Below are 11,462 nucleotides of genomic sequence, written 5' to 3' on the forward strand. Positions count from 1 at the left end.
AACTAATGATTGAGAAGTGAAATCTTCATAAAAATTCACTTAAAACCTCACCTTTAGTGTGTATTGGAAGTCTTGGTCGGATGGATGGTGGAGAGAAAAGCCCTAGCCTTGAAATCCCTTTTGTTTCTCTCTCCCCGCTCGTGTATTAATAGGTACAGGTACAGTAGTTTTTCACTGGTGCTATAGCAGTGCTATAAGGCTTTAGCTCACTGGTTTGCTAAAATTCCTGCCTCCGTCCTGTGCTATAACTGTGCTACGGGGAGATATTTCACTGTCTTTTCTGTATTTTTATTGCTTTGAAATTAACATCCAAGTGTTCCCCATTGATCCAACACTCAAAGATTAATAAAATAATTACCCCCAAGTATCCAAATAACATTATCCACTCCAGTAATTTCTCATAGAGTTCGAGTCTAAATTAAATTGTATTCCTAAGCTCGAAATCGCTCGAATTAGCTATAGAAATTCATGGGGCCTTACACCCTCCCCCGCTTAGAATCATTCGTCCTCGAATGAGGGTTAGAGTACACCCTAGACACCAAGATAACTTTGCTCTTCACTTAATCACCTTCATACGTCTCTTCTTACTTATCATTAATCACTAGTGCCTCCAAATTTGGCTAACTCTCCAGATTTTTAAATATTTCGACAGAGTTTTTCCTATTTTTAGGTATATCCACCTGTCAGAGAGCCACAGAACCCAATCCTAACAACACATCCACAACTCAATGAAGCATCACAAAATATAAATAACATCAATCTCAACATTACAAGCATTACATTACCAAAAGGGCATATTAACATAAGTTGTACGAGTTTAAAATATTACTCATAGATAGCACACCGCTAACATTCTTTAAACACAACCATTGGGTTATATATCAAATGGGAACATTTTCTTTTCTTATTTTCCTCGGCCTCCCAGGTGGCCTCTTCGACATAGTTGATTTTGCCACAGCACTAGACAGAGGCAATCTCTCCATTCTTCAACTTCCGAACATGTCTATCAATGATGGAAAGGAACCTCTTCATGGGTCAAACCTTCATAAATTCCAATATTCTCCATAGGGACAACGAGTGAAAAACCCCCTAATCACTTGCTTTAACTGGGACACATGAAATACTGGATGCATGGATGATAACTCTTGAGATAATCAAACTCATAGGCTACTTGGCATATTTTCTTCTAGATTCTGTAAGGTTGAAATGTGCACTGGACTCAATTTATCTTTATTAACAAATCACATAATGTCTTCATGGAGAAATTCTTGAGAAGAACCGATTCACTTTCCCAAACTCCAAATTTCTATGTCGAACATTTGAATTGGACTTTTGGCGACCCTCAACCTCCTCCACCTTATTCTACAATGAGTTGGAATGAATATGACCATAGAGTCTCATGCCCTGTATGTTTGATCATGGAATGATATTTTTACATGTTTGAACCTTAAACACCAACAAGTTTAGTTCAGTTAGGAATGACGAGGTTCGAGAGTGAGCTGGAATTATTCAAGAATTCATAAATGTGTTGAGTGGAGTCATTTTTAGAAGTTATATCCTAAGAAGTATCAAGGTTACTGTTGACACTCAATTTTGACCCTCCGTATTTAAAAATTAACTTATGCATGCTTCCTAGTCAAAAATGATAAAAATATAGTTTTTACACGTTATTTAGCATTAATACAATTTATTGATAATTATTCCTATTTTTACAAAATATGAAAATTTCTGTCATTTTATTGCAATTATTCAAAAATGTAGTTTTTGCACATTATTAAACTTTAATGCAATTTATTGATAATTATTCTTATTTTCACAAAATATGAGAATTTCTATCATTGTATTGCAATTAGTTAAATACTGTAGTTTTTGTGCGTTTTTCTAAACTTTTAAGCGATTTATTGATAATGGTCCTATTTTTCAAAAATTAGGATATTCTATCAATTTATCGTCTTTTCAAAAATAAAATAATAATTACTACAACACCATTGTAGCAGTTACATTTTAAATAAATACTACTCCCTCCGTTTCAATTTATGTGAACCTATTTTCTTTTTAGTCCGTGCCAAAAAGAATGACCTCTTTCTCTATTTGAAAATAATTTACCTTTATGCAATGATTTATAGCCACACAAAATATATGTGCCTCATTTTACACCACAAGTTTAAAAGTCTTCTCTCTTTTCTTAAATTCCGTGTCCAGTCAAATAGGTTCACATAAATTGAAATGGAGGGAGTATGAGATTTTATAATTAAAAAATCATATTTTATTTCGTAGCACAGTCTATTAAATTACATCGAAGCCAGTTCTGATTAAATTCAATGTCCAGTCAATAACTGGTGTGACAAGACGTTGACGCGACAAGACATCATGATGTGACTAGTCAATTGATGTGACTTGATGTGACTGATGTGACATGACCTCCTCCTTTAATTTTGACCACATATATTTCTTCTATTTTACATATATTTTCACCTAAAATAAGAACCAACATCTTTTATTTACACACTCACTATATACATATACCCACACCTACACACTCCCTCACTTTATAACATCAGATTTTTATAACCCAAACCCTAAATAATCTCTCACTCTCCATTGAGAGAACTCATAGCCACACACCCCATTTTTTGGGCTTTCTCAATCTCTCATTTTTGAGAGACCATGTCTGCTCCTTCTTCATCTCCAAATTCTCTCTTCATTATGGAGAGACATGGCTGTCGCTCAGGTCGCTGCCGCCGGAGTTGACCACCGGCCAGGCGGCGATTCCTATCTTTTCCTCTCTTTTCTCTTCGGTAGACTCCACTGGTTGGAGAAATTGACACTTCTCGCCAGAGTTTGGCCGGAAACTTTCAGATCTGTTGTGAAGTATTGAATGTCGGTGGCCTCTTTTACTCATCCCTTTATGATTTTTTATTGTTATTCTTTACGGACCTGGAGTTTATGGCTTTTCCGGCGGGCTCCTCTGTTTCTGTTATCCTTTCGATTAAGCCGGAGTTCATCGCCGGCTAGCCTTTTGTGTGTTGTTTTATGGAGTTTTATGACTGTTGGCCCATCTTCAAGAGACATGTGTATTTCTGGCAACCCACTGTTCGATTGGTTATTAATTTTTATGATAGTTAGGTGTCATTATCACTGTTTATAATTGAGACTAACATGGGTTTTGATTTTTCCGACGAGTTTCGCCTTCTCCGGCGGATGATGATGCGGATTCTAAGTGTTCCATTTTTGTGTTTGTTTTCACCATTTTGCTATGGCTGACAGCTTTGTTTTGATGTTGTTTGGACCTTTTTGTGCACTTTGGGCAGGCCAGCCACTGATCGATTCTTTTGGCTTTTCGGAAACGGTTTAACTGATTTTCTTGACATGCTGGTGACGGTATATATCTTGTTATTTGATTCGAACATATATTATACAAGATTGCGGACGATGAGAAAATAATCTCCGAGTTATTGAGGCCATGACGCCCCATGACACCCCGAATGACACTCGGACTGGGCCCTAAATAATGAGGTGATGATGATAAACATAGAAAAATAAAAGACGAGGATGCGATGACCCAATAAAACCTTCGGAAGGCGACACAGTTGGCCACCAGAGTTGTTACCGAGGCGGTTCCTGTTCTCTTGTCTAGACGGATATCGTATATTACATATATCTGAGCATCCTATATTATTTTTAAAACTATCTTTCGAAAACAATTTCCCAAAAAAATATTTTTTTTTTTTGCAAACAATCTTTCAAAAACAAAACATTTTTAAATCATTTTCAAGAGAAATTTCCCAAAAATATTTTAAAACAAAAACTATTTCAAAACATGTCACTTCCTTATTTTATCTTTTATGTTATATTATTTAGCTAACAATTTCATTTTTCTCTCATTTTGCGAGGTACTATCACACGGGGTTGCTTTCAGAGGATGACATTCAAAGACGAAAAGATAAATTCCCGTTAAGCTTCCCACTTCGTAACTTTCTATCTTAGATGTACAAAACGCAAGTATAGTGAAACCATAGATAGATAACGTATTTGCTAGCTTACTTATTATTTGCATATTTGCCAACACTTAGGATGAGTTGCATCAAGTTATTAATCCGTTTAACTTACGAAGTTGTGTATTATATAACTCGTTAAGCTTATATATACATGTTTAGGATGTCGAGTATATTTCGTAACTTGTTTGGATAATTGGGATAGATATGCATGTAATTAATTAAATTAGATACTACATAACAAAACAAAAAGTATTCCATCTTTTCTCAAAACAAATAAACTTACCTTTTTTATAATCATACTAGGATGCTTTTCGAACTAATCTACTTGTATATCGTTCCTTAATTATACACCCCAATTAGACATAACTTGTAGAAATCATAATTGAGTCTACCATATTTAGGATTAATTCAATTGTTACATCCATTTAGGCCTAACCCGATAATTGCCAATATTCTCCATGAGTTATTGTCTTAAAGGCTATTCTTGTACAAGGTTTATAATATTCTTAGCCTCTTTGTGTATTTGTCTGATTTCTTATATATGCATTTTATTAGTATTTATTTGTTTATTCAATCCTTTTAAATCAAACTCTAAAGTCTTTCTTATATGGTCCTGATTTTCTTTTGTCATAAAAATTTATATTCCTTTATATCTGTACATCTTAACAAACCTTTTTTACGTTTTATTCTTTATATATCTAGTCAATTATGTTAGTCAATCACAAAATACTTACTCATTTTTTAAGATAATTTTCACCACTATTTATTCATTTTTTCACATATTTTTCTTATATACTTAATATAACTCATTGTAGTAATTATTTGACTTTAATCATAAATTAACTTCTTCAGATTTATTCAAACTCTTTTTTAGATCATTTCAATTGTTGATGTACATTCCATGTTTGATTTAATTACTCAATTATCACATGTAAGATTTATGTGGATAATTTCTTTCTTATGCTTTCCTATCATCACAACCCTCCTACTATATTTGGTCATTTCTTTAAGCTAATTGCTAGTTGGTTTTTATCCAAAAATAATTCTTCACCTTATACCATGTGTATTCAATTAAGACTAACCTTTTATAGTTAAATTATTTGGCTTTAATTGTAAGTCGAAGTTTCCTTTATACTCTATTTTGAATCCAATTCTTTCAATCAAATCCCAAAAAGATTTTTGTTTATTAATCTGCTTGCATATTTTGTTGTATAAATTTTATCACAAATAAAATAGTCACGCTTTGAATATTTATTCACTACGTGACAACTGTGTTGACTGCTCTTTGATAGAAATCCTTTGTGGCGTAGTTAATCATTCTTTTGAACCTTTCCTTCCTTATTTGATCGAGTCCACATGAACTATCTTTTGTGGATCTTGAGGGATGCCTAAAACCTTCCCCTCGAGATAACTTGAACCCTTAACTAGAATCTCAATGGTTTCGTAGATCATAGTCGAAGTGTACATTATATAGTGTAATATAGGTGTCCTAGTGTACCTTAAACATTAGGTGTCGACTCTAAACTTTAATAACCTTGTAGAGTACTATAAGTTGTAGTTTATTTTGTCTCATACAAAATAGAGTGCAACAACATGGCGACTCTGTTGGGGATACTTCAAGTTCTAACCACAGCATATTCGATCCAATAGTTGAGGGATTACAGGTTCTCCAATATTCCAACTTTTATTCTCTCTATCACATGCTTCAGGTTGTATATTCTCTGCTTCAATCATATACTCTTTGTTTCAAGCTGTATATTTCTTGGTTTAAGTTGTATATTATTTGCTTCAAGTGGTATATTTTTGTCGCATGCTACAATTAGTCCATTGTTTGTGATGCGATTCAGGCGGTGTATTCTTTGTCAATCGATATATTCTTTGTCGTTTGCCTCAAGTTGTGTATTTTTTGTTGTATGCTTCAAGCAGCATATTCTCTATTGCGTGCTTCAAATCGTGTATCCTCTGTTGCATTCTTCAAGCCGCATATTCTCTGTTGCATGCTTCAAGTCGAGTATCCTCTGTTGCATACTTCAAGCTGCATATTCTTTGTCATATGCTTTAAGTGGTATACTTTTGTCATCCGCTTCAAGCGGCGTATTCTCTGTCATGCTCATGTTGTATATGCTTCCCACATGTCTATGTTGTATATTCTGTTACATATGACTGTGATGTATACTCTTTCACACATGCTCTTGGTGCTGCCTTATCCAATTATCATTACTTTTCTATTGACACTATGTCGTGCACAATCACACACAAGCCACGCGAGGATTGTCTTTTCACCCCTCCAAACCTTCTTTCAAAACTCCTTAGTTTCAAAGATCGGCAGACGAGGTTAACTACGTACCATCTCACAGTTGTCCTTAACTCATATCCGAATCTAGGCAAATCAACTCTTAGAATTCCTAGGTCACTGTACACACAATCTTGCATCTTGGTTCAATTGAATTAATCCCCGCATATCCTTTACTTGCTATATATTCTTTGTATATTTGGTATATATTCTTTGCCTGCCATTGCTTTGTGCCCTCTATCTGCTACATATGCTTTCTACTTGTTGTCCACCACTAGGTTCTCTTTATCTAACTATTTTAGTTGACTTGTGTCGAACCTTGAATCTCTCAAATGCACATACCCACTCCGGTCTTTATGACCATCCACCATAATCACATCATCATTAGGACTCTACCATCCTTTTCAAAGATACTTCAATCTAGCTTGGTATATCTTCCACTGATTTGATGTATTCTTCTCAACATACCTCACACTTTCACTGACTTCCGTCATTTGAAATAAATCCATGCGCTATGCTACCATCTATCTCTTATTCAAAGGTTACCAGTCTCCACCCACCCGGGAATTCACACTAGTAATTGCACTTCTTCTCTAGGAACAATTAATCATTCATGAGAACCATACAGATCCCTCGTGGTTCTAGTAGTTGTCTGAACTACGTTTTGACCTAATTTTTTCTCTATCAAGATACGTAGGCAACCCTACATAAGGGTTCGGTCTCCCCACTATTTCAAATTAATTTCCTCGGCATTGAAAAGTTGGGGCAGTTCTTTTGAAATAGTGCAATGATGCTCTCAACCCAGAAATCTTTGAGAGCGTCAACCAAACATCACCCAAAAAATCCAAACAAAATACCATGTCAACCTTACTCTGACCCTCACCCGACTTAAATCCCAACATATGGGATGCAAGTCCTTTCTTCAAACATCTGGCTATAGATTCATGGTGTTCACTACCACTTCCCAAGTTCAAAGATTCAATACAAGTCAACCCATTTTGTTACAGGGGCAAGTCGTTAGTCAATTTTCAAGGAGTGTCATTCTCGCACGACTCAGACAAAAAGGAAGAACGGGCAAAGACTCAAGTCAACATGAATCAACTTCCCTCCATCGAACTAAGAATTTTTCTTTGCACGCAGGAGGGACAATACAATGTCCGGAACCATCAGGGATTGTCGACATCACGTTTTCGATCACAACCGGATACACCACTATTGCGCGGCCTAACTACGTACCCTCTTAATTTTATAACTTCACCTAAAAGGGAATCTAACATTTTCTCCTCTGAGTTTTGCAGGTACATCATCTCGGGCACTTCCCAAGAGATAACATCTGGTCTCGGACTTGGTAGAACATTAGTCAGATAATCAGGGGAGTAATAGTTCACAATTAACTTCACCATTTTTTATGACTTCGTTGCTCTCACCACTTTGCTATATTCAGATCAGAACATCGTTCCCTGTTATCAACTGGGGACGATCATCAAATGGTTCATGTGGATGGGCGAAAGGTGCATCATCCTGGGACTGCACGTGAAATAGCATCCGACATCGGACATTGTGGAACATCAACCGAACAATCAGCGGAGTGTTAGTTACAATTCTTAATTCCATCATTTACGACGGCATTACTCTCACAATATTTCTATATCTTGATCATATTATCACCCCGACTAATAGCCGGGGACGATCACCCAAAGGTTCATGTGGATAGCTGGAAGGTCGCAACAAAACATCCATATAGTCAATTGAGAGACGACCACAACAACTGTCTCGCAAACAGTCAAGGGCATCGAGGCAACTGTTCGAAGGAGCAGCTAGGGCACATCTTCTGGAGGGATATGCACTTCAACTCCAGAGATACCACACCCAATCATGGGTACAACTAGGCATTACTCTAAGTTTGTCTATGCCCTTGCATTTCATACATATCTTTGATGAAATTAGTATAGTTAGTTGTAATGCCTTGAAATAGGAGAGTAAAAGAAGTGTTGAAAATCATACACCTCATACTCTCCAACCTTCACGAACTACGCGTACCTGATTCTTGACCTTGTGTCAAGATAAGTAGGCAACCCATCATGGGTCTTGTCTTTCTCGTTCTTAATTGAATGAGTCGGTCAAGTCTGGCCACTTGGGTCACAGTTGACCAAACAGTCCTTGCAAAAGGGTCATCTCTGAAAATGTAACGACCCGGCCGATTGTTTTGAGAGCTGTAGCGACGTCCCCCTATTTATTGCTCATTTTGTACTTTATAACTGTTATCTGACTTGCTGAAGTAGTCTGTTCGGGTCAGGTGTGATTTCAGAATGAAATGAGATAGTTAGTCTCAAGGTTGAAAGCTTAAGCTGAAATAATTGACCGGATGTTGATCTTTGGGTAAATGACTCCGGACCGGAGTTTTGATAGTTTTGTTGGGTGATTTTGGACTTAGGAGCGTGTTCGGATGGTAATTTGGAAGTTCGTAGTGGAATTAGGCTTGAAATGGCGAAAGTTGAATTTTTGGGAAGTTTGACCGGGAGTGGACTTTTTGATATCGGGGTCGGATTCCAATTTCGGAGGTTGGAGTAGGTCTGTAATGTCATTTGTGATTTGTGTGCAAAATTTGGGTGTCAATCGGATGTGATTTGATAGGTTTCGGTATCGTTTGTAAAAATTGGAAGTTCAAAGTTGATTAGGCTTGAATCTATGTGTGATTCATGTTTGATGTTGTTCGAGTGATTTGAAGGTTCGACTAAGTTCTTATCGTGTTATAGGACATGTTGGTTTGTTTGGTTGAGGTCCCGGAGGCCTCAGGTGGATTTCGGGTGGTTAACGGATCAAGTTTTGAACTTAAAGAATTTGTTGAAGTTGGCAGTTGCTGGTGTAATCGCACCTGTGGAGTGGGCACCGCAGATGCGAGCCTGCAGAAGTGAGAAAGAAAGCGCAGAAGCGGTCAAGTATGAAGCAGGTAGAGGTCGCAGGTGCGAGGTCCTTTCCGCACTTGCGTGTCCGCGGATACGGTGAATTTGGCACAGAAGCGGGAATGAGTGGGGAGGCTGGTCTACAGAAGCGGACTCTTTTGCATAGATGTGCACCCGCTAAAGCCCGGTTGAGACCGCAGAAGCGGATGGTCAACAAAACTGAAATCCACAGAAGCCGTGCGGCAGAAGCGGCTAAGTATCCGCAGAAGCGGAATGACTAGACAGAACATATAAAAACAAGAGTTCACGATTTTTCTTCATTTTGGACATTCCAAGCTCGGTCTAAGGCAATTTTTGAGAGGGCTTTTGAGGAGATTCTTGAGGTAAGTCCCTTGTTCTCGTTTTTGATCAACAGTCTTATTTTCCCATTGATTTGTCCCCTAGTTGGTGTGTATTTAAGGTGTAAATTGGGGGTTTGAGGCTAGAGATTTGGGGATTTGGGTGACGATTTGGTGTCGGATTTTCATAAATTTGGTATGGTTAGACTCGTTGTTGAATGAGCTTTTGGGTTTTGTGACTTTTGTCGAATTTCGAGATGTGGACCCGGGGGCCGGCTTTGAGCCGATTTCGGAATTTGATTAATAACTTCATATTTTCTAGTGAAATTGATTCCTATAGCCCGTGTTGATTGTATCACATTGTTTATGGTTAGATTAGAGGAATTCAGAGGCCGTTTCGTGAGGCAAGGGTGTATCAGAATAGAGATTTGCTCGGACTAAGATAAGTAATAGTTCTAAATTTGTTTCTGAGGGTACGAAAACCCGTATTACGTGTCATGTATTTGGTTTTGGGGTGACATACATGCTACATGACGGGCATGTGGGCGTGCACCGTAGGAATTGTGACTTGGTCAAATTTCATGGGATTGTGTAGTGAATAATTTGTTGTTATCTGTTATTCTCCATGTACTAGAGAAATTGAACCACAAATCATGTTTAGACTATGTGTGTGCATTGTAGGGACCCAAAGAGGTCGTGTACATGTTGAATTATCTGCTAAATTGTTGCCTTGTACTCAGTCACAGTTTATTTGTATATTACATCTCAGTCTCTATTGTTCATTTTTTATGCATCATATCATTGTTGTCTGGGCTGCTTTTTATGATTTTTTGAGAGCCTGAGAGACTGGAGAGGATGATGATTGAGTGAGGCCGAGGGCCTAATTGTGAGGTATTATACTATAGCACGTGAGTTGTCCGTGCAGCACGTGAGTTGTCCGTGCATATCCATATATTATATTATAGCATGTGAGTTGTCCGTGTAGCACATGAGCTGTCCATGCAGATTATAGTGCTTGGGATGAAGGTTCCGGAGTCTGCACACACCCCCAGTGAGTGTAGGTACCTACTGAGTGCGAATGCCGAGTGCTGAGTGAATGGGAGGGCTGAGTGACTGTGGCCATGAGAGGATGTATTTGGTTTCATACATGTTGCACTTAGCTGCCATGTATCACTGTCTTGATAATTTTTGAAGGATATTGCGATTTGTTTCAGTTGAACTTGACATGAAATTACTGTTTTGGCCTTAATTGTTGAACTTGAAAGCATGCCTACCTTCCATTTAAAAATCATTGTAATTGAACTATAATTGTAAAGCTCGTCACTACCTTCAGTTCTTTATTTAGTATTGTTACTTGCTGAGTTGGTTGTACTCATACTACACCCTGCACTTCGTGTGCAGATCCAGGTGTTCCCGGACATAGTGGGTGTTGATTTTCGCGCCCAGTGGATCTTTTGGAGATTTCGAGGTAGCTGCCAGCGTTTCGCAGACCTTGTTTCTCCTTCCCTATCATTTCACTTATTGTATTTGGTTTCAGATTTTCATAGATAGTATTTTTCGGACTTCTGATGTATAGATGCTCATGTACTTAGTGACACCCCGATGTTGGGAATTTCCGCGTTGTATTTTGGATTTCTATCCTATTTATGAGGAGTTGTTATCATTTAAACTATTTTAAATCCGTCTTCTGTTAAGTGTTGGAGTTATTTCATAAATGTCGGCTTGCCTAGTACCACGATAGGCGCCATCATGACAGGTTAAGATTTTGGGTCGTGACAAGTTGGTATCAGAGTCTAGGTTACATAGGTCTCACGAATCATTAGAAGGTTTAGTAGAGTCTTGCAGATCGGTACTGAGACGTCTGTACTTATCTTTGGGAGGCTGCCAAACCCTTAAGAAATTTCACATTCTTGTATTCTTGTCGTGCGGA

At 37.7% G+C, this 11,462-nt stretch overlaps 1 long non-coding RNA gene across 2 annotated transcripts; it reads left to right on the forward strand.

Annotated features, from left to right (window-relative positions):
* The first annotated feature begins 2,494 nt into the window (after positions 1-2,494).
* On the forward strand, positions 2,495-11,204 carry LOC108945970 (uncharacterized). 2 transcript variants are annotated; one of them, XR_001970196.3, is made up of 2 exons: positions 2,495-8,192; positions 10,934-11,204. It is a non-coding gene; the product is annotated as an uncharacterized lncRNA (long non-coding RNA). The 2 variants fall into 2 exon arrangements; XR_001970195.3 differs by having other exon boundaries at positions 2,495-8,170.
* Positions 11,205-11,462: the final 258 nt, after the last annotated feature.

Source organism: Nicotiana tomentosiformis, chromosome 8, assembly GCF_000390325.3.
Source record: "Nicotiana tomentosiformis chromosome 8, ASM39032v3, whole genome shotgun sequence".
Lineage (NCBI taxonomy): Eukaryota > Viridiplantae > Streptophyta > Magnoliopsida > Solanales > Solanaceae > Nicotiana > Nicotiana tomentosiformis.